This window comes from Ptychodera flava, chromosome 15, assembly GCF_041260155.1.
Source record: "Ptychodera flava strain L36383 chromosome 15, AS_Pfla_20210202, whole genome shotgun sequence".
Classification (NCBI taxonomy): Eukaryota; Metazoa; Hemichordata; class Enteropneusta; family Ptychoderidae; genus Ptychodera; species Ptychodera flava.
Genome location: NC_091942.1, coordinates 24,197,921 through 24,220,199, shown reverse-complemented (window position 1 = coordinate 24,220,199; position 22,279 = coordinate 24,197,921). Strand labels below are relative to the sequence as shown.

Sequence of the window (22,279 nt, the reverse complement as noted above, 5' to 3'; positions counted from 1 at the left end):
TATTAGCGAAGGAACAGAACGTGTGATGGGATGTGGCGACAATACTCCATAGGATATGATATATGATATGATATGATGACACATGATATGATATGATATGATATGATATGATATGATATGATATGATATGATATCTATGATACGATGTTAGAACACGACACAAGACGATTAAGTATGATAAGATAAAATATGATAGATATTATATGATTTGATACATATGATATCACATAATGGACAGGACAGTTCATGTCATGTCGTGATATGACATGATATTATTGGCATAGCATGACGTAAAATTAATTGCAACTAATATTAGAAAGACGATAAGAGATATAATCGTCATATACAGCGTGTAGCAAAGCTAATGAAAAACACCAATTTCAATCTGCCATGCCTTAACTGTAAACTTGTCCAGTAGTATAATAGTATTATACCTGAATCAAAACGTGCCCAATTGGTTGTTCTTATACGTCGATTCCAAACTCGAAAGCGGTACTCCCCTAGTCTTGCTACTGTCTCGTCAAGAACGTTTCTTGACGGGCTTCCAGCCTGCACGTTGGCCTTTTGATCGACGTGCACCCCCTGAAGGAATTCGATAAATATTTCACTGGCAAGAAAATTAATCTCCAGATAAGGAGGCCCTACGGTAATTGCATGTAGGTGACTTACCTTGAACCCTACTTGGTGTATCGATAACGCAATGTTTCGGGAAACTCCATCTCTGTGCTGTGCTTACAAGTGATTTTCGAAAACAGAGTTCGATGTCTTCATCATTTGACCCTGAAACCATGTGCCTGTTTTATGCCTATCCTGCCCACTTGAACTCAGTGTGCTTTTCTTTTGCGCATGCGTAGCTTCCGCCCGCTGAATGGCTGGGGCGACTGCACAAGACTATTACAAGAGAGTCAAGGTGATTATTTTCACGAGTGTCTAGTTTGTGTTCAATTGTAGGTGTCAGGCTACTTACAAAAGCACTAATGGGCTTTTGCGAATAATCAACTGATCTGAGGAAGGACTTAAGCGGTTATTATCTCCAATTGACAAACCGTGAATCGCTTCTTCATTAGGCGCATTTGTCTGACTGATTATCTGAAGAGCGTAGAAAATTGGTCAATGAGGAAGGAGAAGGGAGCGATGAAGGGATGAAGGGAGCGAGCGACGAAAAAATACGAGGCACCCTTTTCAATAGTTGTAAACGTGTCAAGTAGGCTTACTCCCCCTTGCCTATTTTGAAACTGCCGGCGTACTGAACGAGGAACATACCTATAAATATAACTCTAATACTGACAAAATGCTTATCTTTAGGGGGCATGACGTCATCAAATGGAAGCATTACGTCATCAAATGGAAGCATTCCCCGAACAGAATAACGAGACCAAATTTCTCCCCATCAAGCATCTGAGGAGAGAGGTGGCGGTTATGACATTCCACACCTCCGCTCAGATCCCATTCCAAAGACTACGGAAATAGGCTGCGACGCCATCGGCGGGTATTGTCGGATTTCTCTCACGAAATATTTATAACCCTAACGCTCATGTGACATTCATTGTCTATGCATTTGATTCGAATTCACGGGAGGTGCATTTTTTGATAATCGCCAAGAGCTCTATCCATTTATCTAGATCTATCTAGCCATCCGCACACATCTAGCCATCTAGATCTAGCAAACTGTCTGCTCATATTCAACTATTCATTGGCACGGCATTGTAATACTTGTCATATATCATTGGGATCGGGAATGCATCAACCTATACACTCTATTTGACGTCTGTCTTAATAAGATGGGCAGCCAGAAGGACATTTAAAGGTTAGATGAGCTCTGACAGATACAGAGTGATAAACTAAATGATGTTCAGACGGCTTATGTATGGAAACAACAGGCAGGCAGGCAGACATGGTGACAGCATATGACAAAGCGACACACCGACGGATGGACAAACAGACAGACGGACGGACAGACAGACAAACGGGCGGATAAAACGGACAGATAGATAGATAGATAGATAGATAGATAGATTGATTGATTGATTGATTGATTGATTGATTGATTGATTGATTGATTGATTGATTGATTGATTGATTGATAAATAGAGATTGATAAATGCATGGATGCATGAATAGGTAGATAATTAGATTGATCTTTATAATGGAATACAGAGGGATATTGTTATGAACGTGGTAAAAAGCTCACCATACATTTGAGAAAACGCAAACACTGATGACAAAAAATCGAATGAGAAAACGACCACAAAGGCAAAATCGAAAAATGTGATGAAGCAACCACGGGTAACTATCGAGCCCTCGGGAAATCAAGGTTATTTTCTCATTATGGGGACCCGAGCGCGTTCTTAAGAACGTAATAGCCGCTGGGAAGTTCGCTTCATTGCAACTCAGATGAGTAAGTTGAAATCCTTCAGATGCGTACATACTCTGTCAAGACATCGCACTCGCCGTGCCATTCTCAGAAGTAACCTACTTGTGAGTAAAAAAAACTAATGACAGGCACCGGTCACGACTTTCACATTACAAATTTGAGAGTTCGCGCCTGCCTTGTGGCGATTGAGGCCTGGGGGCGTTGTTATACAGACGTTATGCCATTCGTCCTTGCGATTGAATGGAAATTTCTGTATTTTCAAACATTCTGTTATCTTCTTCATTACTATCTGGAATAATAAAGGGATAAATCACGTCTCTTTGAATTATTTTCACACTGTGTCAACGCGGTGAATTCTGCATACAGCCAATTTAATACACCGTCATGTACGAGATTGATTGGGTTATATTACATCATTACCTAATCTCGACTTGCGTTGACTAAATAGTGCTTTAAAAGGTATATTTAATTAATGTTCTTTAACAGGCCATATTCAATCAATTCAAATAATCGAATAAAATATTTTTTAAATGCGTCAGAATTCCCATAAGAAGTCGATCGGGTTTGAACCTGGTGGACGCACCTAAAAATTACAAACTTTTGCTTAACATATCGGTCAAAGAAACTTCAAACTCAAGAATCACGGGCACGATCCAAATTTTTGGATTACAGAGCCAGATTTCCTCAAAATCACCAATCTTTGAAATTCGACTCGTGGCCAATTTCCGTGCCGAACTCAAACAAGACAACGTTAATGCTGGTGAATCCTCAAAGATACATTTTGAGAAAATCTGGCTCTGTAATCAAAAAATTTGTATCGTGCCCGTCATTGGACAAATTGAAAGAATTTTAATTTTTTTCCTAATTTTTTCCCTTAAAAACTCCATCAGTCGCTTTCGATCGATGTTCATGTAGTTTAGTTGTGTTCGGAAAGAAAAACTGTGCTTTACAATCTAGAAGTCATATCGAAATGCCCAGTGTTTAAAGAGACACAAAATACCTCTTTCTATATGATATATGCCGTACAGCGTTATTGTTGACAAGTGAATTTAAAAGTCTGACTAGCATTTCATTCGTCACCAATATTGCAAACTATACATAATTGATTGGTGTTACAGCGAGGCCAATAACCCGGGGCACTCCCATTGGAAAGATATACACGTACGTACAGTGCTTTTTTACATCCTCATTTGTCTTTGCTTTTTGTTGACTTTTGACCAAAATAGTTGTGATGTGGCAAAATAAAACAAATGATTCTGCTCTGGCGCATCACTTTGAAGCCTTGGCGTCAACTGGTTTTTTGTCTGTTTGCTTTGAGCAGAGATCACCGACGAAGAAATTTACTGAAGGAAAAGAAGAAAATGAACAATCGCAAGATGGTGTGCTCTAAACTGTCTCTTCCCTAACATTAAAATGACCAGAATTCAAAATTGCAAACGAAAATCAAGGTCAGCTGTCACTTTCGTTGATTTTTTACCATTGTTCTTTTTTTTTTAATGTCAACTCTACCGTTTGTTGTTCTATCTCAAGCATGTTGATATACACAGTATTGAGCTTGTCAACTTAGCGTGTACGTGTGCAGACTGCGTCGTAATTATTGACAAGTGAATTTTTGTCCGGACTAGAATTCAAATGTAAACAATCAGTGTATTTTACAAGTACAGACACCGTAGTAAACAAGACAAACAGTACAGATTTTTTAACATGCCCTGGGGAGCAGAAAGGGGACTTGCAATAGACATACAAAACAAAAAATACAGAGAAAAACCATGTATAGATATACATTTGGACAGAAGACAGCTGTCCGGAACTGAACAGGCTATGAAAATGCGCGTCGTCGCCCATTTTTGGAAAAGTCATGACAAGAAACAATATTTGAATTTCCAAAGTGTTGCCTTTTGACTCCCTGCTTGTGTCTTTTACATTACCGGTTTTAGCCCATAATTTTGTACAAAATATTGACTGTTGACTCCCCCTAAATTGTAGGGTTTGTATTTCAGTTGGTAGTTGGAATTAACCGGTATACATCCGAACAATTTTTAAGGCCGGTTACCCCAGGGGAGCTTATACTTTGTGTTTATACTTAGTTTTGGTTGTCGAATAAGAAAATGTTGATGTGTCAGAAGAAATATGAAAATAGCATCAAAAACTTCAGCCATTAACCCTTGAAATTATTCTACCTCAGGTAGCGGATCGACTGTTTTCTGCTTTAAACGACTCGGAATTCTGTAGGCAGAGTGAGAGATTGAAACTGACCGTCAGAGAATTAGGTGCATGATAGCAAGGAGGACATGCATACAGATAGCCCGTCTGACACGCACATTGCACTGGCTGACGAACACGATCCCTGTCATTATACTGCGATCTAATGAAGTAGAAGTCTACGGGAAAATTAGATCTCAGCAATTAGGGCTTAAGTTCAAGGCTCATTGAACCAAAACGACCCTTTTCATTAATTATGATGAGCGAAGGCAGCGACCTATTTTTTTTCCAAAACGCAATCTTACTGGTACTAATCTTACTGGGAAAACAAATTTACCTGAGTGTTAGTCAATTATGTAGAAATTACGGTGCAGAACTTTGACGAAGGACCTATTTACGTAAGGGGAACTCATTACATTAATTCGGATATTGATGTTTACTGAGCTAAGGCATTCGAGTTGCTCTCTTCTTTTTAATGTTCATATCTTAATATTTAAATACGGTGTACAGTTATAAGTGACAAGTTAATTATAACTTATGAGTAATTAATATTATTATACTTAATTAAATTCAAAATCGATTGACACCTGGACGACACAAATGCAGGGACATCCAAGGCAATGAATTGAACACAATAAAATCCTGAACGATATGCAATGTTCCTCGACACCAACAAAACATATTACATAACTACAATGTCGCGCCTTGCCGTTTACCATGATGGCAGCGAAAAATATCCCAATAGCATCGTTTCGCTGAATTACAAGGAAGTTTAAATTTGACACTTTGCGTTAAACTGCGGCGCTGACGATGAAGGACTTTGAATAATTCAGCTTTCATTTCAAAACCGAAGGTGAGATAAAGCGTTCGTTCACTGACTGCCAACTCGTTGAGCGGGAAGAGGTCAACTCTTTCTTGCCAATAAAGGGTACTTGCATACGCGGGTGAATTAAAGCATTGGGGCATACTTATATATCGTTTTCCATCCATCCATCCATCCATACATACATACATACATACATACATACATACATACATACATACATACATACATACATACATACATACATACATACATACATACATACATACATACATACATACATACATACACACACACACATACATACATACATACATACATACATACATACATACATACATACATACGAAGAAGTGGCTCTTGGACGATATCGAAGCCTCCTCAACCCTCTCTCTCTCTCTCTCTCTCTCTCTCTCTCTCTCTCTCTCTCTCTCTCTCTCTCTCTCTCTCTCTCTCTCTCTCTCTCTCTCTCTCTCTCTCTCCAACCTGCTGTTTTTCAGCGTTGCGTGAATTTACGCCCACGCTAATTTAAACATGTTTCAACCACAAAACTTGACATACGTGATGGAGTATGTTAATTTAATTTTTGTCACCCCAAAATGAACATGCGTATGACCGACTACGTATAGAGAGAACCCTTGCACCTGTTTTGAGAACAGCTAAAAGGGATCAATCGATGGAATGGGCCTAAGGAACACTTTTTGGAATACCAACACTTTTACAATTATACATTTCTTCTAATTGTGGAGACTATTTTTGAAACCTTTGAATTAATGAATTTTCCCGAATTGTGTTAACACAAGGTATAGCCGCCGTTTATTTAAAACTTTGCACGGTTTTTTTAATACTTATTCCTGATTTGAAAGAGAAAGGTTGAGAGTTTGAGTAAAAAGTTTTAAACTTTCTGTTCAGAGGCGCGTGTTAAATTTGACGTTATACTGAGCAATTCATTCACCACAAGGGCTATGCAATTGAGGTGACAACCTAGGGTTTCAGAAAATCAGCCAAATATACTTACAAATCGCGCTCGTATTTCTTAAAAGCCTCTCCTTTAACCAAACAGCTGCGTCTTATCACTCTTACATGAGTGGGGTCACAGAAAAACAACTCTGCTTCGTATGCAAACATTACAACTGTCTTAATGATAAACTTTGGACAAAGCTGGTAGATATGAGGAAGGGTGCACTTTACAAAATTTGATCTCAAGAAATATAAATTCTAAAATCATGTTAAGAAAGAACATAGTTGACGAAAAAATAACTAAGATATTTCAGTTTCCTTCGTCGTTAATAAAAGCCGTGTATTTGAAGCATTGTAAGGTATGTCTTCCAAAACTTTGCAAAAAACCCTACAACAAACCTATGTGTTTTATATAAGAACAGCGGCAATACACGTAATCTTGAAATCTATTTTTACCATCAAATGGAAATATCAATATTTACTAATAATTATTATGTTATTATGAACAAGCTAACGCGGAAAACAACTGTTGCGAAAGATTAAGTCATAGTGTTTGAAAATGGGTACACATAGTACCAACACTAGTCATAATTCATGTAGCGCATGGCATGGCTACATTCGAATGATAACGCGTCCCTGTGCGTAAATATATGACAAATGGCTGCCATTTCCTCAGATCTGGAGAATAAGATCGAGAGAGTTTTGTAACACGGGAAAAGGTAAGGCAAACATATTGCAATACCGTGTCGGAAGGTAAATTTGTTTTTCATGGGCGAGTGCATTTAGGTCCCATTGTTTTTGCTTATCGTCTTCGCCTGGTTCTGGACAGGTGCAAACGTAGAGATATTGCAATGGCGATATCGCATAAACCCGTATAGGTCTACATCTCACCTGTCCACGTAAAATTCCTGTATTTATACGCTTATATGAATAAATGTACAACAATCAAATTTAAAATTTCTCGGCTGAAAATTCTGTCACGAAACGTTTCAGAGGCGAGTTTTCTCTAACAAAAAGCTCAAATAAAGTTTGCTTGTCATACCGGCCCCTAAATATGAATTTTTGCAGTTGAATGGCCGTCTGCACATTTGGCATGTATTTCTGTGCACACTCCCCGATTGATGCAGACGACATCACAACCAAAACTTTGTAAGCGCAAATTTGCAAAATAAATAAATATAATACAGATTTGCCTTTTCTTACTGCACCTCACTTTTTAAATTGATTTTAATAGAAAAGTGAAAAATTACCTTCCCCAAAATGCCACAAATTTATTGATTATCTCAATTGTAGAGAATTAATTCATACAGCAGGGCCATAGTTCCACCTGTGGTACGTCGCGAACACAGCACTGTCTTTTTGCTTCTCAAACAAACGGCTCGCCGTATTTTCGCCATCAATATATACTGTTTTGATAAATACCTAACATCATATACCTTTTCCTTATCAACATAAGTGTCATTTGAGCTGCACAAATGGCACTTATGTTGCTCTCACAGCTACTTCAATAATAATCAAAACTTTAGTGTTGCACGCATGTTTGACAGAAACTGATTCACTTGTCACACCTGCCGTTATATTCAGTAGCGTTAAAAATCGTAAACGAAAGTATTCTTACTCATAATGAGCCCTATGGGCAAAATGCTGTATTATCATGTGTTATTACGTAGTATATTCATTCCCATAGTAACATAATTATCAATTGTATTTCGTGGAACTAAACAAAGAAGCAGCGAGATACAAATTTATGATTAAATAGTCAGACAACGACACATTATAAACGATGATGATGATGACGACGATGAGTGCAATAATTAAGCAATAAACAATACTCAGCGACGGGTATGACACGAGATTTTGACCAGTTCACGGTATATGTAAGAGTCATGGCGAGTGCTTATAAGGAGTTAACTGACCAAAACCGAGCAGTATACCCGTTGCCGAGGTGCTTTATTGCTATTATATAACTGTATATACAATTCTGGCGTGAAACGTTAAAAAAAAAGGATTTTTCCAACCGTGCTATATCACGAATAGAGCACGGTTATTTTTACGTCTCGACCAATCAGATCGCCCTATTTTCGCCATCAATAAGCTTACTTGTATGATATAATGACAGTTATACGGAAAAATCACAAACATATGAAAAAATAAAAAACTAAAAAGCTCATAACCTGAAAGCAAAAACACAGGTGCAGATCAACAAAAATGGGCCTCATGTGCATCAACTGAGAAATAAACTACGGTAATGATAGTTTGTTACTGTGTCGATGTCCTTGAGGAAATTAAGTGTTGTGATAAAAAAGTCACACATGATATTCCTGTTATTATACTCTTAAATCCAAAATTGCACCCTGGAGTGAAATCATTCTTCTTCTATGAAAAGATCTAGTTGTGCGCATTATGACTTGAGACAGGGAAGTGTACGAATATCTAATCTAAGCGTGAAATTGCCAGTCGCTCTCGTTAAGAAATACGTCTCTATTATTCAACTACTAGCAAGCCTTCGGGATTCTGTGTTCACGCTCAGGCATATTACGATTCGAAGAGTATCCAAGGGGCTGTGCTACCTATTATGAACGGCTACTTTAGACCAGAAGATTACTACGGTACCATGTGGAAGATAATTCAGCGTATGTTCAAGCGCACATAACATCTTCTGGTTCTTTCCTTATTGAACCATGGCTTTGTCTTGGATGGGGTGGCTCATTGTGTCATTCTCTATCAACTAAAAGGATAATAGAAGTTGTATCTTATGTCATAATTTTCACAATCTTTGTACATTATACAAGCACATTTTTTCTTCTCTAAAATGTATGTTGAAACAAATTAACCTTGCACGCTACACTGTGTACAATGTACTATCATGCTATTGCTGACAAATAAGTCCTTGTTCGGACGACTGTACAGTTGTCAACACTAAAGTTTGATATTACACACGCACAGGGCGTGTTGACAATGGTTCTACTCCAGAGCATCGTCCGCTCGCACGGGTCCGTTACTTCCCGCCTTCTGCCCGGACAAGCAAGAGACCTTGGCAAGCGAAGATGACTCCGGAGTAAAAAAAGACGCACGGTGTTCTGGGGCCGACCTGCAGCGATTTGGAAGCTGTTATCAAATTGGTCGGCAGAATCTTACCGTATAATTGAACAATACAAATAAACTCCCTAAGTTACTTTAAATAGTGACAATCGACCAATCAGATATAACCTTGCAAACACGCCGAAAGTCTACAAATTTCTGTGCGTGTTATGCACAAGGTTTTGTTTGTACCATGGTCTAGTCGAATTCCGGGTTTCACCTATTGGATTACCAGACATTCTGGCACGACTTTACGGGTAGAACAAACAAAATTGCATTTTAAAATATAACAAAATTATTGCAAGAAAATAAATCTAGAGCGACAAGTAAATTGAGCTACAAATAACAGTGACATTATAGGTAGTTTTGTGTGTAAAGTTGTACACCGTCTGAAATATTGAAGTCGCGCAACTAATAAGAAAAGTGACCAGATGATTCGAAATGCGATGAAGCTGTAAATAAGATATCTTCTCAACGGTCACTTGAATCTGTTGCAGAGTTGTGAAAACTGAAGTACAATTTGAACGTAGACATAATAAAAGAAGTGATGCCCCTATAATCATAACGAACTTCCAACAGTTGAAAGAAACCGACTGTCTGAACTAGCGTATTTTAGTTTTTTGTCTATATGGTGTCATATACGTGACTCAGAGCCTAAGATATCGAATTTATCATTCGATGTATTTCATTCTGCTTCTTCAAAGACGACCATTAGTTCTTGGAAGGATTGTGAAAGTTGAACGAAAATCTGCAGAGCCAAAAGCGCTAAAAAAATTTGTAGCCATGCTTTTTTTTATAAAAAATATTCACATGAAGATCCGACGAAGCCAGTGTGGAAATTTAGAGGGGTAGAGGGGGTGGGGGTATGCATGCAATGGAAAAAAGAAAGATAACGTACGGTTGGCATTCTGACGACCCCTCCTTAGCAACAATGGTCCACAGAGGCATCTCCTTACTTATCTGCTTTCGTTTTTTTTATTTGTAATTGAGTGTGACGGGTAACTTGAGCAGCACTCTATCATTTGAGTTTTCATGTGACTGTGATTAAACATGATTACCATCCGATACGAGAATCGAACTGCATCTGAATCGAAAAAAGAAGAGAACCCCCGGAAGCCAGTCTTCTGCAGAGACTCTGCAGACGACACAGTTTAATGTGCTGTACAAGCTGACTACTCGCCGCGGAAATGAAATAAATTCTCCGCTTATTCCCCCTGAACATCTGCCCATTACAAAGTTGTTATCCCCGGGGCCGTCTGTATACGTCGAGAAGAAACGGTATTTTCCCCCACAGGCGCCGTGTTCTCTGCTTACCTGACAATCGTTTTCGGTGCGGAAGTTGATATGTTGTCCGTTCAATAGTGTATACTGCCGGGGCCTTCAGTAAAACTTCATGACTAAGCCAAAAATACTGCCAAACAAAACGCTTTCCTTGTAGCTGACTCACAGAATCAGGGACTCAAGGGGGTGCCAGGGCTTTTTCGACGAAAAACAATCGGTGTCATTGACAAATTGAGATTTTTTTAAGAATCTCATTTGTCACGATATCTCCTTGTTAATCTGCAACGCCAGCAAAAAGCGTCGCCCGCTGCTTCCGACGGAAACCAAAGGTAAATAAAACGAATGATAAATCACGGTACTTGATTGAGAGATCCAAAAATATCCATCTCCATGCCACCGTCATGAAGGTAATTTTCCCAAATCCATCGAGTTTGGGTCTTGGCTGTAATAGCTTTGGCTAACAATTACACCGCGGGACGTGCTGTGTAATGCGACGCGGTAGATCTCTGGAGCACGCAAGGTTGCAATCAAATTAATCAGCGCGAAGAACAGATGTTGGGAATCGTTTTTCGATACTCGAGTCTCCATCGACAGGCAAGTCAGGAAGTCCAGAGAAGCAACCCGCGGCTATATATTTAATGATGGGTGTTTAGTTGCAGGCGATCATTGAACTCAACCATTCGAAAACAAAAGTCGAAAGTGGAAATTAAATTTTTTAAAACTTTATCTCACTACTTTCTCCGCGGATGAAAAAAAAGATGATCGATGGCACCTGTGCAAAAGAAAGCTGTGGGAAACCCCTTTTCTTAGAACGCTATTGTCGCGCACGTTACTTTTAGATTTTCAAATTAAGGTAGAACGCGCCTCGGGGACAGAAATTCGGGCTTTCAAATTTTATCAATTCTCTTCTGATCTAACACTTGTGGGGTTCATTTTAAAGCTCTTGGTGAAAGAAAAGCTTTTACAGGCTTAGTTTTTCAAAAATCGAAAATTTCATTTTTTCCCATAGATTGAACACAGGGGTGGCGGCCATTTTGAATTTCAAATATCGCGAAATCTTAATTTGTCTCGCTAGTACCTAATTTTGCTCGGTGACCCCTGATTTTATTCTTGCTTTGGTGAGAGAATGTTCGAAAGTTTCATTGAAGAAAGTTTGAGCAAAAGTTTAAGTCTTTCACTTTCGAGGCGCATATTAGCCTACCTTAACATGTCTGAGTAGTCTTGTCTCGCCGAACGCGCAGGAGATTTTAATGAGAAAACGATGAAGAAGTTACTTTAATAGACAGCTTAAGTCAATCGTCGTTATTTTCATGCACAGAAAAATCCCATGGCTTGAAAATTTAAGCCCCACTAGAACTCTGGTCGTTAAAGTCTGATGTGTTCAAGAAGCAAGTCATAACCATTAATCTATCGCGCCGCAATTAACTGTCAAAGCTACCACAAGATCAAAACAGCGAATGCCATTTCTTGTACACCTGTCTTGAATGATGCAAATGTGTCTGATGCACGGCCAGTGTTAATTAGCAGCCAAGGGAAACCGACACTTCAACACCGAAATTCTAATTCGACATGGCAATAAAATGAAGCACAGCTGCTCGTGGCGCTCACTTGATCAAATCCAATCTTGTTACCATGGCATCAGCACCTCCATATCGGGAATACAACTTCCGACAAATCAGCGACATTTCAGAAAACGCACGGTCTGTGGCGTCATCGCGGAAGATCTCATCATGTTGTTTGATGTTTCGCCCCCGCGTATGTAAAGGCATGCGTTGCTACATCGACGCAACTGGCGCAGAAACGCTTTTCACAGTGCGTGGACAAGTTTGAAATATTAATATTGTCCTATTACCGTGCAGCTATACTATGGATGGAAGTTTAAGCTCGATTTACTAATCTGCAGCAATATGGATCAATCAATATTGTAACACACCTCATCCGCAGTCTGTATTCTAATTCGCCAATTAATAGTCACGTGGGATGCATTCTTTTTGTGCTGATCCACGTAAACGACGTCATCAGGCATCATTTGTTTGAACTGTTGCCTGCCAGGCATCAGTTCCGAAAAATGATGCCCGCTGACGTCAAAAACGACATTGACGCGAACGCGGACCGGAATGTAACGTCTACGGCCGATCGAAACGATAGTCGAGAAATTTCTTGGTTTATCCTACTTTCTGAAGAAGAATTGAATGCTTTGGTTTCCAACAAGGACTCGATACGGACAAAAACTATAATCAACGGTGTATTGGATGTTTGCAGATTCTTTTGGGAAAAACTTTTTCATATTGAACCACTCCAACATACATCGTAGGCCTACATACGACAAGTTTTGTGTATAGTACGTTCTTATGCATGGCTACGGAGGAGGTGTGTTACAAAACACATATTGACTGGCCATGGGGGCAACAGCATACGTCTTTAACCCCTCGGGCCTGTGAGTCACCCCAAAAACAGACTGTTTCCCTCGGCCTACGGTCTCGGGAAATAGTCTGTTTTTGGGGGGTGACTCACAGTCCCTCGGGGTACAGACGTATGCTGTTGCCCTCATGGCCAGTCAATATGTGTATACTGTTACTGAAGCGGCATTATATTTATTTATAATACGCCACTGCTCATTCCGTTTCGCGATTCGCCAGAATACGTCACGTGACGAGAAAATAGATACGTCTAGTCCAAAAAGTGACGTCAGAGGGTAGATTGGAAAAACTATTTCCCTAGGGAAATAGTTTTGACCAATTTGGAAAAATGCCGTGTCACGTGACCGTAGTGTCGTCTGCAGCTTTCAAACAATGGCGGGTGACTAGAACGTGATGTGCGCCCGGGATAAGCGACGAGCCTCTCTCTAAAACAGATAGATTTTCCATTCCAACAGCGTATGAACTTGAACAGCTCATCGACGAAAAAGATTCAAGTGCAACCACGAATGTTGCTAGGTATGCTTAGAATATTTTTTGGAAGCAAGTGGTACTATGTACTTCTGTAACTTGAACCGCTATGGAAATATAAGTAAACTTCAGGCCTGAGTAAACTTATGATGGATTGCTGTGGTGCAAATTATCAAAACACATTAAAAGCTATATAACACAATGCAACATGAGCGAGTGGTGTGTTATAAAACACCTATAGCCTGGTCGTTATTCGGGCTATAGCGCCCGTTCATTACCCCTCGTGGCCTTGGCGTTACCAGAAACACATCGCTATACCCCTCAGCCTACGGCCTCGGGGAATAGCCATGTGTTTCTGGTAACGCACGGACCCTCGTGGTAATAAACGGGCACTATAGTCCTCATGACCAGGTAATAGGTGTTTATTATATATATATATATATATACAGTAATCTGTACATAAGGAAATTCCTTTTCAATAGTTCGGCACACTAACAATAGATATGCATCCTCAAGAAAATAAGATTTATACATCACAACATCGTTCTATTTATGTTGTCATATTACTGATAACAATTTTGACAGCATAACCACTCACTAACCTTTTACTCTTAATAGCACTCCACGATTGGTGCGAGTCCATCGTATTTCAAAAATTCCCCAAATGTTCCTGTGAACTGGGTAAAAAATTTGCCCGAGAATGAGCAGACTTCTGGAAAGCTCTGTCTTACCCTCGAAACTCACATGAAGCCCGTGTCACCTTTGACACGACTGCTGCTCAAAGGCACAAAAAATCGACGGGTTCGATAAAATCACCCTCCTTTAAACTATCTTTTGGGGGAAAGAGGGCTAAATCTGTCGGATATTTTTATGAACTTGGTAAGAGGCCATCTTCAGTTATCATTCGCTCGCCTTAGAGACGGACATTTTGTCGAGCAAGATCGTCTACACCGGTGTGTTAGCATACAACCTGAATGAAAACAAGGTTCGGCTGTAAAAAATATTAGCTGAGCACGCGCAGACGGGAACTTATACGTCCATATTTCACACGCTTACATAAATCGAAGCATCACGACTTACAAATTGGGCGTCTTGAGAACGGCGGTTAATGATGTATTCGCAGATAAGAGAGCAGATAAAAATGATTTAAACAGACAATCCCGACAGCGATAACATTAAATGTGACAAATCACACCCAGGGGGAGATGCCGGTTCTGTGGACGGACATTCTTCACAAAAAACGAGCCTTCGAGGTCGTCGCAATGCTAGGCTATAGTAAAAGGGAAAGCAAAGCAAAGGTGAAATCATGAAACGAAAGGTAAAGGAGAAAGAATGCTCCTGATTTGTACTGCCACTATTCATAAATCTCAAAAGAAAGTAACACTGGCGGTGTACTTCTCCAGGATTCCAAGATTAAATTGATCAAGGAGTACCAGAATGTGAGCAATACCACATATAAAGCCATGAATGAAATTACAGTTGCAGAAAAGGCTGCCACAGCTAATGACTTACTTTACGAAAGGGTCCTTTGTTTAGCAAGGTTTGAATCGAAAGGTCGTGAGTAGTCCCTCTTCTTGTTAGTTTTTAAGATTTGCCATTTGTCACTGTCGACCGTTCGCCTAAGTGTGAGATCGATCATTAAAAAATGAAAGCGATTTTTTTTGTGAAAGCCCTGTGTAGTCATAAACTATACGCTGTTCCAATCAGACAGGGGTTGCGGTTCATTCAGTTTACGCTCACGGGGTTGTCGAGACACGGGAATTGAATTCAGGCTGTAGCCGAAACACCACAGGGTAAAACGCAAACTGTAAAATGCCAAGAAAATAGAGCGCTATCATCAAAGTAGGCGCAGAATGAACGCGCTTTGCAGTTCGGTGCCCGTCATCAATAAAACTATACGGAGATAAAAACGGAGGCCACGAACAGGACAGTAACCTTCCCTTCTGTAAATCGCAGTTCGCATCATGTAAGACCGACTCAATTAGATCTCGATCCTCGGCACCTCATAACCTACGATACAGAAAGGCGGACAAATTACGTAAAAAAATCTAATTTATCGAATACCTGATACGAGATAGACGTCAGCGAGCAGACGGCGCTTCGCAAATTAACGGTATCCTGGAGGACGTCCATTAGCGAAATGAAGTCGACGTGGCGAAAAGCGAGCTTTTGAACGATTGGCCCAGCAGTGGTTGTTAATGGTTACAGGTTGAAATTGCCAATTTAAACGGTGTTGGGGGAAAATGAAATCTTCCGCAGTCCTCTTTTCAATTTGTTCGATACACGCGGTGCGCTGCGAATTACGAGGTGTTTCTCTAGTGATTGAGACAACCCTCTCAACACCTGATTGACTGATTTCAGCACAAGGCGCACTGTGAATATAGCACTTACCCTCAGCTCAACTCCTGCTGTGTCTGAATCTATGGATCTTTGATTCACATATCGTGATTTTCTTCCCTGGCGATCTATTTTGTCGGTTTCTAGTACTTATTATTTCTCTATTATTAATTGAGGCTTTCTGCGTAAGAACGTATAGTTTAGGTTGCTACAACTGAATCACATATTAAGAGATGCTCCGATGCTCAGTTTAAAACGTTGAATGTCAAATAATACGAACTGATGTCCTAGAAAAACTGACTCAGGTTGGAACCGACTGAGACTACAAAACGTACACACGACTACGATTAGTAGACGAGCTGTATACTATATAACTGACAATCCCTCTAGGGGTTAGTATGAGAATATACTCTATACGTTCAAGGTTACAGCTAGACTTGCATACATGCATTTGTCCCTGCAAGGATGTCCTTAATAAAGTTTGATTTCCAATTTCTTCTCTGTACTTCAAACAGTGTTTTGTTCCAACAAACAGCAATCAAAGATAATAGGTACTTGGTTAAAATTTTAACTTGACGACACACAGGTTTAAAAAAGGGACTTTAAGCTTACGCCATCAACACTCAATTAATCCCTGGAGCTCGTAGGGATCAATTTATGAGTTCACAAAAAACTTCAATTTTTTTTTAGTTTGATCGAATCAAAGGACAGCTTAGATCAACGCATGTTACTACGAGTATCTGTGGAACGCGTTTCACAGTTTTGGTTTTGGAAGAAGGTTAGAAAACGCGGGGCTGTCGCTGTAAAAATTATGGGAATTCGCGTTGAAAATGTGACTTTTAATGATCTTTGATGTATTCAAAACTCTGATGAATAATATGCAAACAGAAATGAGAGAGAGTTAATGTTTTTTCTTCGTATGGAGCAAAAGTAAGTTAAAGGATGTGCTCATTCACCAGGATTCGTAATCTCCTATTTAAAGTAGAAATCAACTTGGTAAAGACGCATTAATGCCTCGAAAGTGAAAGATTAAAGCTTTTGCTCAAGCTTTCCTCAATGAATCCATAGACCCTCCAAAATTTGGAGGGGCTATGATGAAACGTTCATCTATTCTCTTTCAAAATCAAGAGTACAAATGAGGTGGGGGGAGGTTCACCATGCGTATTTTGGCACTTATGGAAAAAAAACTTGTACAACAAATTTACCAATCTTTATAATTCAAAATGGCCGCCACTGTTACGGAGGAAATTTGCTATTCAGAAAACTTTCGTTAAAATTGGCACAAAGTTCAATACATTTTGCGTGAGCCGACTTCATGAATTTAGACAATTATGTGTTAATCTGAACCTGTGACAAACATCCACATAGTCATCGACCTGATGTCAGCATAAACAAGTTGGAAGTTCAAGGGTAGACATTTCTAATAATCTTATCTGTTGTTTCGCTAGTGATTAATTATTTTACAAGTTTCCTCGGAACAGTAACTTAATAAATTGAGTCACTATGTAAATTGTTGCCCTGCTGATTGTTTTTAGAATTGTTTGTGTGATTAAGTTTTACCTTGAATTATTGTAATGGGTTGAATCAAATATACATTTATAATTAAGAAAGCATATAGTTAGATATCAGGTTTGGTAGATATTAGGTTTTGGCTCTTCTGTAAGCATCTTTATCGAAGAAATAGAGATTCACATTTGTCATCCACAAGCCACTACTCTGGTTGATCTCTGGTATCCTGCTCGTACGACGATCAAAGCAACAGTAGAAATACCACCCCTTATGTTAACTGTATGAAGGGGAAAAAACTTTCCATTTTCGCAAAAATAAGATGGTGAAAGATTTATTTACTCTAAGCGTTTAAAATGAGCCTTATATTAGAAATGAGCCTTATATTAGAAACTATTGTAACAATTTGAAAGCCCGAATATCTGGCCCCGGGGCGCATTCTACCTTAAGGTAACATGCGCCTCGAAAGTGAAAGACTTAAACTTTTGCTCAAACTTTCCTGAATGAAACTTTAGCCCATTCTCTTACCAAAGCAAGAATAAAAGTCAGGGGTCACCGTGCAAAACTTAACACTAGAGAGACAAATTACCTAATATTTCCCGATATTTGATATTCAAAATGGCCGCCACCCCTGTGTTAACTCAATGGGGTAAAATAAAATTTCAGATTTTCGAAAAACTAAGATGGTGAAAATTTTTCTTGCATCAGGAACTTTAAAACGAACCCCCACAAGTAGTAGATCACAAGAGAATTGATAAAATTTGAAAGCCGGAATTTCTGTCCCCGAGGCGCGTTCTACCTTAAATGAGAATACTGCGGGATATCCCCCTTGATGCAAGATTTACTGAAAGGTTAAGGCGCGCAAACTGGTATTATTTGTGCATTGTTTCACCGCTTCTGTTCCTCCAACTTTTCGCGGAAATGCATTTTGGAAGTTTGTTTTGTTTCTGGCACCTGGAGATACTAAAACAACGCGACTAGTCAGTCACTCTTAGTCCAGTAGCTCTGCTGGCCCCCGCCTAGTTGACGACTGTCTAAAATGGCAGATACACGCAGCATAATGTTACTTTTAAAGACTCATTAATTTTTCCATTAGAGTTAGCAGAGTGAGTATCAGACCACGAAAGACAGAAATGCGGAATTCGCGGCACTATATACTTGAAACCATTAAGGCCTGCAGAACTCAGCATCGAAACAGCTGGACATCAGTTTGTGACGCTAATACGCAAGAATACATAGTAGCGTCTTTATTCGCAAACCCTACACATTTCTCCTAGGGTCTATATGCTTTATTGAATACCTATAGCGACGCACATTGAGCCACATCAGGATTCCCTATCGCCAAGGCCATATATAAAGCTCCAGCAATCTTCATCTCCGGGGCGATCTCACGAGTGCTACCTTTCATGTTTATCGACTGGCGTTTCCAGTAATTTTCACTTCAAGACTGGCGCAGAACGCATTTCCAAGTACATCCATTTCCCGCTTTTTTCCCATGTCGTACATTAAGCAGACGACAGCAGCCTGATATTTCATTTGCAGAGGAAATTAAAGAGTGGCACATTTTGTCATCGCTAAACTTCGAGCTAGGGATTTCTTATCACACAACATCAACAGCTGTGGCCTCTCGCGACTATTTCCCTGTGTCCGGGAAACGTTTCAACGGCGTGCAATTCTTTCTTTTCTCCAAAAATATTAATATTGAAACAAAACAAACTGTACAGTAAATGATTACGCTGTCCATTACCCGCGTGTTTCTTTAAGTGTCAACGTGTTTATCAAAATGTGAAAGACATCGGAAGGGCAAAAGGTGCATCACGGCTTTCATGGAATATTATGATGCGACAAAAAACAGCATAATTGAAGCAGACACTCGGTTAAGTCCCGTCATTTCGTATAACAAACGAATGTAAAAAGGAGAGAAAGTGCATAGCATAGAAAGGTTTGTTTCGAAACAAAAGTGTATACAAAAAATAAATGAATAAACAACTGAAGCATATAAAATATTTGAGTCAATGCTTCTTGACAATTTAGAGGCAATACAGTAGCTGACACGTCATCATATTTTTACACAGAAATGTGTTTTCGTCTATTTCCTATAATCTGATATCGTCAGTTGCAAAATCCATGCTGTTTTGTTCAATGTACAGCAAACGTGTACAAAAATGATTGTAATCAGGGCCACACTTTTCACATCGATTAGGTCCATTGTATGTACAAGCGAAGGCCGCGATTTAATCATACGTTTCTGAGAATCGTTGTCGTGGCATTGTCAATGCATTGTGTCCTTATCATGTTGAAAACATTCTGTACTCTATGGGCTTAGCGTTCCGAGACAAGTAATTGACCTTTTTAAGCCAACCATTCTCTAGTGGTTAATAAGCTCAGAACCCCAGTAAATTATATATTTTCGGAAAGCCTTGATATAGGGGAACATTTTGGTTACCATAGTGTCACCATTGCTTACATAACTATCACGTGACAGGTAATTTGCATAACCTTTCAAAATCGGTTTTCCTTATATTTTGTTTCAATGCTTTAAGATATGTGGCTGAAATTTGTGTGAGTGCAAGCTGTCCTAAGGATCTTCCAAAGTGTGTCTCAGAATTTTTTGTGCCATAAAAACTTCGAGAGCGGTGAATTTAACCCTAGTTGTTTCTTTAAAATTGTGCTGTAAAAAAAAACTAACCAAGTTATATAAACAATGGTGACACTGTGGTTACCAAAATGTTCCCCTATATCTAGGCTTTCAGAAAAATGTATAATTTACGGCGGTTCTGAGCTTATTGACCACCAGGGAACTGTTACATTAAAAAGGTCAATTACTTGTCTTGCGCTCTTAAGTAGCGCAAGATTAAAAGAAAACAAAATATATAGTGATAAAATGATGTTTAAGATTAAAGTGTAACCCTGTATGTACTGTAAATAGACTGACAAAACATTAATTGCGTTCTCAAACAAAGGGTATATCATAAAGTCGTTTTAAACCAATGTGGCGGTTGGCACTTCAATTAGTAATTGGAAACTAGAAACAACACAGACATTCCTCACGGGAATATAAAAATGAAACTGCTATTATATTTCCTCGATTATTGTCGTTTGCCAAATACGTCACGTTATATTATTTTGTTGAAATTTTTTATTTTGCCTTTGGAAATGATCCAAAGAATTCGTCTACGCCGATACTGAAAACGTACCCGAGAGCTATGGACGGCAATTTAGCACACTCAAATGAAGTTTTCGCTGTGGAAGATCTAATATCACTAATGCAGACAGTTGATCATGCTGAGATACACTTATGTAGTGGGTTCCCATGTACACAATTTCCTGTCTTCGTATATCTCTGATTGCATCGTGTCCGACGGGACAGTGTACCGGTCATGTTTTAGAGCGTTTTGCGTAAACACTTCATTCGATAGGTTATTAACATTACACCACGGTACACCGGCTGCCCCCTAAATTACATTCGTAGCGTTTCAACGAGAGGCCTCAGGGGGAGAAACTTCAGATTTTCTTTTCGCTTTCTTAAAGGTATACAGTCACCTGTAATCTAAATGTGTCCATATATGGTCAAAGGGGCGTTCCTTGGTATTTAAAATGCCCATGTGAGGGCGCTGTTTTTGAAAAGCGGCCACCCGCTTAAAATCTGTGATTGGTTAGATTTTCTCTTTTCATGGTAACTGTGGCAAAATTGGAACAGGTGGCAGTATACCTTTAAGAAACTTGTACGCGAATTCATGATCTTCTCGATACGATATCGAATATTATGATTAAGTTTTGTCATAAAATAAAAATCTGTTGCACTTTTTTTGCTGAAATTCAAAAAATCATAGGGTAATAAACGGGAAACCCTGCCTAGCACTAAACCAAGCCAATTGAATTACAGTGGGTTTCAATTCGGTGCTACAACTCAATGAGACAGATACACACTTCAAAGTCACCGACTCATAAGTCAGTTACAGTACACCAGCATGGGGGCAACTCTGTCTGGACCGATAGCTGAACAGTTGATTACACTTGATCTAATATATATGTTTGTAGTTACAATTACAACTGAAAGTCAGATGTTTTGTCAGCTTATGCTGTCTTCACAAAGAGAGATGTGGCACCAAATTGAAATTTACTATACGAGAGGAGGTTGAAGCCCGAACAGTCGCAAATACAGATGAAGTAAACTTGATTCGTATAGTGGATAAAAAAGAATTTAGGACTCTACGTAAAACGAAAAGAAAAGGGTCTACAGGTCTACGGTATTTGAAAACTGATTAGCATACGGTCCAAAACAAGGTTTTCTTTGGCAAATTTGGACAACTGCGTTTTGAAAACGACCACTCTGGACATTTGAGTAGAAAAGATCATTGTTAGAAAGGCAAACATCAGCACAGGAGAGATGGGGGTTTGTCTGATGTAACGACAAACTATACATCAATCAATCAATCAATCCGACAGGGTGGTTTTCAAGCACCAGAAACGACAAGTGTTTCAGCCGCGGTGTAAAAACTCTGCGTGGCTTTTTTTTGTCAACTTCTAGTCGAGTAGAGGCAAACTTTGGTGTTCACGTTTGTGAACCAATTCAAAAAACGCTGTGATTGTTCATTGTTTTATGATTGAGACAAATAAATCTTAATATACGAAATTAAAAATGAAATAGACCTTCCTAGCTGTTGATCATGTAATCCATCCATCCATCCATCCATCCATCCGTACACACCACATTACATTGATAAGCAGTTATGTCCTCAAAGCCTTAAAGTGATATTAACTGTAACTTTTGACGATATTATCACTATTTTTGTCTGAGACTGTGTACATTGCTGTTTTACTTCA

The 22,279-nt window shown here is 39.2% G+C and overlaps 1 protein-coding gene across 3 annotated transcripts in view; it reads right to left on the bottom strand.

Moving 5' to 3' along the window:
• Positions 1–22,279, bottom strand: part of LOC139151611 (beta-1,3-galactosyl-O-glycosyl-glycoprotein beta-1,6-N-acetylglucosaminyltransferase-like) — a 60,342-nt gene that overhangs the window by 16,388 nt on the left and 21,675 nt on the right. The window contains exon 1 of one of the 3 annotated variants that reach the window (XM_070724527.1): positions 15,674–15,758. The exons of 1 other annotated variant lie outside the window; for it this stretch is intronic. The gene's annotated coding sequence lies outside the window, so the exon portion shown is untranslated. Of the gene's footprint in view, positions 1–669; positions 788–15,673; positions 15,759–22,279 lie in introns of those variants that run through there. One more of the 3 variants, XM_070724526.1, reaches the window with a different exon arrangement.